This window comes from Callorhinus ursinus, unplaced genomic scaffold, assembly GCF_003265705.2.
Source record: "Callorhinus ursinus isolate GAN/ISIS: 27379988/994484 unplaced genomic scaffold, GSC_fseal_2.0 scaffold4, whole genome shotgun sequence".
Lineage (NCBI taxonomy): Eukaryota > Metazoa > Chordata > Mammalia > Carnivora > Otariidae > Callorhinus > Callorhinus ursinus.
In genome coordinates this window covers 161,551,100-161,556,858 of record NW_027397066.1, presented here as the reverse complement: position 1 = coordinate 161,556,858, position 5,759 = coordinate 161,551,100, and the positions used below count along the sequence as shown (strand labels likewise).

Genomic DNA, 5,759 nt, shown 5'->3' with positions numbered 1-5,759 from the left:
GGTTTAGTGTAGTAATGCCTTTGAAAATTTTGCATAAAGCATTCAGCAAAGACCTTCAGATGCTCTCCTTTCTGAGTGCGCAATACAACATTAGACTAATTCATTTTAGGGTGGAAAGCCTGTAAAATTTTACCTATCAAGTCTTGAATATCATCCTCTAGCTGAGCTATTTCCTGGTCACTTTTATAAGGGTCTGGGAGAGTTTCTGGCCATCTGTTTTTTCCTTGTGAGGGGAGGTTTTTTCTAGGGGTTCATCTGTCTTATTTGACTACAGTATAATCATGGGAGCGGAAAAACACCCCTTAGCAGTCTCTGTGAGAGGAATCGTGAATGGCCACCAATCTTTCTAATTGCCCTCTAAATTTGGTAGGATCTTCTGAACATAGAAGTAAAAGGGCTTTATAATTTAATTTATAATTTATAATTTAAAAGATCTGTTGTACAAGGGAAATGAATTCTTCACTGTGGGGGTCCAAGATATACCCACAATGGACATTGCATAGGAAGGCCCCAAACTGGTAGTACCTGATTACTGATCACTGGAAGGAAGGAGGAGCTGCAAGACACAATAAAACAATCATCATCACCACCTGTCCTAGGTGTTTCTGCTACATTCATTCCTGACATTTAGCATTTATAGAAATAAACTGTATACCCTGGACATGGAGGTCAGGTCATGGTGTTTTCTGTAAATCTTCTAAGGAAAGAGATGATAAAACAAGTAGGTGTGTGTTTAGGTATTTTCTGAGGACATTGGAGAAGTTTGGGGAGCTAAGGAAATTTGTTGAGGTGATAGGGTTGGATTTTGAAAAGGGGAATTTAGACCAGGGGCCCAGACATCCAAAAAATCTTCTGAAGGGTCAAAGACAGGGAGTTGGGAATAATGAGATGTAGGAGAGGGTGTAAAGAGGGAATTTACATTGGATGTGGATTTTAATTTTTGTTCTAAGTTCAATTTCTTTTTTCTTTTTTTTTTCATCTTGTTAAAGGATTCTCTAAGGCTAGCCCTGATATTCCTATGTGTCTTTTTATGGAAAGACTTGGAGGTGACTTCCGAGGTTTAGAATAAATATTTACCATGAATGTGAGAGGCAGTCCTGAAGTGGGTGCAGAAGATACAGCATCCATGACTGAAAAGTTTATTCTCAGAGTTATCCTAAGAAAGCAAAGACCTTTATTGTCATAGGCAGTAAGTATAGTGTAAACAGTGTCTCTTCTCTCTCACAGGCCCCTAATGGACTGGAACCTCTTATGACAAACTCCTCTGAGAGCTGGCATGGCTGGACAAAGAAAATGCAGCAGAAACAAAAGGAAACAAGGACTATCTCTGGGAGGAATGGGATCAGTAGACATGAAGACTACTTATAACAAATCTTTATCAAAGTCACTATATGCCAGAAATGAATTCACACAAGTATTTTTTCCTGCTATTTTAAATTTAGACAAAGAAAAGGACTTTCACCACTCTTGCTTCCACCAGATTTTGCAGGCAGAGATCCAAGAGGCTTTTGTGGTAAGAATTTCTACCTTATGCCAGCTATTGTCAAAGGTCCCGGGATCTCTCAGCTGTAATAGTCCTGAGATGGGCAGTGTGCAGCCAGTGGAGGATCTCATATTGGGCACCAAAACTGTGGGGAAGGAAGTTTTCCTTTCTCCCTTTCTCAGTTCTAGTCTAATAATTTAATTGACACAAGACAAATTAACAGAAGAAAAAACAAATTTTAATCTCAAAAATCTGGGAGCTTATAGAAATATGAGACTCAAAGAAGTGACCAAAGCAGGCATGTTTTGGACAAAAGGACAATACATTCACAAGGAATTGACAAGACAAAAAAATTTGGGCTTCTGTAGTAAATTGGTGAAGAAATAGGTCAGTCTATATAGGCTTGGAATCCTAAGTTCTCTCTCTCGTGATAAAAATATCTCTCTACCTTCTGGTATAGGGAGGGTACCTTTCATAGGGAAGATATACTTCCTGCTTTCAGGGGGACAGGGGAGGGTCAAATGCACCTTATACCAGCTGCTTCTTAAGTAACTTTGATTCAAAGTGATCAATATGCCAAAGTGGCATATTTTAGGGTGGACTACTCTGAACCCCATCAATGGAAATAGAGAATAATTCTTTGTCAACCATGACAGTGCCAGTTGATATAGGCAGGAATCATCAATGGATGCTGAAGTTGATGAACAGAAGAGGAAAATTAATTTCCTCTCTACCTTTCTAGGTTTTTAGCTGAGACTCCTCTATTATAAAAGACAAATTAACAATAGAAAAACAGATGTTTAATAACATGTAAACTTCTGTATACATGAGAGATACCCAAGAAAACTGAATAACATGCACAAATGGCTTGAGACAATACCTTAAATACCATCTTCAGCTAAAGACAAAAGATACTGGTGTCAGGAGAGGGAGGAGTGCCATTATGGGAGGTTATCAGGGAAAAACACAGAAAACCAGGGTAAAGCTATTATGTAGATTTAGGTAAGTGACTTCTTCATTAATAAGAGTGCCTTGTGATTTAGAGCCTTTCTTCTCTTCCTGGTAGAGAAAAGGATACACCCTTACAAATGGAGATTTCAATCAAAGGGAGAAAAAGAGGCAAACCAAGAAACAGACTCAACTCTAGAGAACAAACTGATGGTCACCAGAGATGAAGTGGGGGAGTGGGAGAAATAGGTGATGCATTTGTTGTGATGAGCACTGGGTGTTGTATGTAAGTGTTGAATTACTAATTGTACACCTGAAACTAATATTACACTGTATGTTAACTAATCAAACTTTAAATAAAAACTTTTTTTAAAAAGAGATTTCCTTTATAAATGTAAATGTCCCTTGGAAAAGAATAACTTCCCCTCAGTTTTTGGAGCTTCACCTATGCCTGGTGTTTCCTATAACTAACCATCTCAGGATAATACTTATGCCAAAGAGACATATTTTGGGGTGTCACATTCTGTTCCTCTTCAATGGAGGAGATTTGGTGAGAAATATATTGGTGTAATATTGGACTATCTCCTTACAAAATGCTAATCAAATACAAAGAAAATGACAATTTTTTTTGTAAAGAAACCTGGGAGAGACCAAGTTGACCAGATGATCAAGGGTAACATGACCAACAATGGTCTGGACCAACATTGTGTCCCATATGATTGATGAGCTAAGAAAGGAGCAGCAGAAATTTTGTGGGATTCCCTGGCAAGCATGCATGGCCTGAGTCTGGCCAGGGTAATGTTGAATGGGCCCAGGTGAAGGAACATTTAACAGAAGGAAATGCCTGAGAAGGACCAAGACAGCAGGAGAGAAGAACTGTTCCAGATTGAAGGAAACTGATGCAGTGTGATACTATGCTCTGAATGTTTGTGCCCACCTCAAATTTATGTTGAAACTTTAGCCCCCAATATGATGTTATTCAGAAGTGAGGCCTTCAGGAAATCATTAGGTCATGAGATCCATGCCCTTATAAAAGAGGCCAGAGAGAATTTGTTTGCCCTTCCACCATGTGGGTGAAGGGTAGCAGAATATGCCATTCCAACATATGTTTTTTTTTTTTTTGTCATAAGAATTATCTTGAGCTGATTATTTTAAGAAACTGCATACACAAAAGAAGCTCAGAAAGCAGAGTAGAAGTTACCCTATTGTAAGGAAAATCTTGACTTATAAAGGAAATTTCCATTACAAAGTGAGCCTATACCTGGTAGAGAACTACTACCAAAGAAAACTTTTTCACCTGAGAGACTTAGCTGCAGGGCAAGGAACATTTGTTTGTGGAACATTTTCTCCTCTCACCTTCCTGTGAATTGCCTTCTCCTCTTTGAAGCCCCACCCCTATCATTTCCAATTTCTATCCCAGCTCAGGCTGATATATAAGCCTTAATAGTCTGGCTGCCTTTTGAGGTTAATGTTTTTGTGGGGCTCCCATATGTACATATGTAATTAAAATTGTTTTATTTCTCTTGTTAATCTGTCTTGTATTATAGGTAGGTCTCAGCCATGAGCACAGAAGGCTAGAGAAAAAGTATTATTTCTCCACTACATGAAGATACAAGAAAACTGCCATAAGAAGAGGGCCCTCAACCCAACCGTGCTGGCATCCTGATCTCAGACTTCCAGTTTCCAGAACTCTAAGAAATAAATGTCTGTTGTTTATAAGCTACCTAGACTATGGTCATGGACTAAGACACATAACAACTAACTATGTACTAGTTTCTTCATAAGATCCTAAACCAGAAAGAAAAAAATAAGTGGTTGAAATAATGAGGAAAATTTGAATGGAGTCTATAGATTGGATGCTTGTATTGTTACATTGGTGATTTTCTGACTGGGAGGATTATAGATGGTGATGTAAGAGAGTGTTCTTGTTTTTAGGAGTTATGCCCTCTAGTATTTAGGGGTGATGGGGCATCATTTCTGTGTGTGTGTGTGTGTGTGTGTGTGTACACATATTACATAGAGAAGGGAGAGGAGGATGAGGATGGCAATAATGTAGTATATAGAAATTTTAAGTGGAAAACCTAGAGTTTTTTATACTGCCCTAGTAACTTTTCTATAGATTTAAAACTATTAAAAAAAAACTTGCATAAAAAAAGCAAACAAGTGGTGCCTGGGTGGCATAGTTGGTTAAGTGTCTGACTCTTTGTTTCAGTTCAAGTCATGATCTCAGGGTTGTGATATCGAGCCCCACATCTGGCTCTGTGCTGAGTTTGGAGTCTGCTTAAGACTCTCTCTCTCTGCTCCTCCTCCCCCGCTCTCTCTCTCTCTCTCAAAAAAATAAATATTTAAAATTCAAAAAAAAGCAAACAAAAATTCATGACACTTAAATCTTGTAAGAAAGAACAAAAATAGAAACTCAGAGTCCCATATTAAACTAAATAAAAGAAAACATTATAAAATGACACTGAGATAAGTTTTGAAATAAAAAAAGTGTTCATTTCATTCATCTAATCATTTCTGTTTAGTTCTACCACACAGCAGGCACTGTATCAGTTGCTGGACTAACACCAAGATGAATAAGGCGTGAACCCTAGTTAAGGATACAGTTATGTATAAACATGATTAAAAACTCCAGCCAAAGTGACACAAAGAATTCATGCTTTAATTGCCCTCTCTGATCAAATGACATAGCAATTACTGGTGTTAAATTAATTAAACAAGGCCATTAGGCTGAGGCAGCCCTAACACCTTAGCAGCCTAGGTAAATAAACTAAAACCTAAGCCTATAAATGCCTCAAAGTTAAGAAATCAAAACCTAAGGACAACCAGTTACAAATAATCAACTAGTCTTTTCCAAATAATGCAACTCCTGACGCCAATCAAATAATTTCCTTGTTTTGCTTTCACAATTTCTCTATAAAAATCTTTCCTCTAGCTGCCATGAGTGGGGTGCTCCTAACCACTTATGGTTTCTTGCTGCCTGATTTGAGGTGATATTTGTGAAAATAAAGCAAAGCGTTTAATATGCCTAGTTTTATTTTTTAAATTTAATTTTATTAGGTTATGTTAATCACCATACATTACATCATTGGTTTTTAATGTAGTGTTCCATGATTCATTGCGTATAACACCCAGTGCTCCATGCAGTACGTGCCCTCTTTAATACCCATCACCAGGCTAACCCATTCCCCCACCTGGCCTCCCCTCTAGAACCCTCAGTTTCTTTCTCAGAGTCCATAGTTTCTCATGGTTCATCTTCCCCTCCAGTTTCTCCCCCTTCATTTTCCCCTTCCTACTATCTTCTTCTTTTTTTTTAAACATATAATGT

At 38.0% G+C, this 5,759-nt stretch overlaps 1 long non-coding RNA gene across 1 annotated transcript; it reads left to right on the top strand.

Moving 5' to 3' along the window:
• Positions 1-1,437: 1,437 nt before the first annotated feature.
• LOC141372536 (uncharacterized) lies at positions 1,438-4,471 on the top strand. The gene is made up of 3 exons (XR_012377813.1): positions 1,438-1,513; positions 2,550-2,717; positions 3,979-4,471. It is a non-coding gene; the product is annotated as an uncharacterized lncRNA (long non-coding RNA).
• Positions 4,472-5,759: the final 1,288 nt, after the last annotated feature.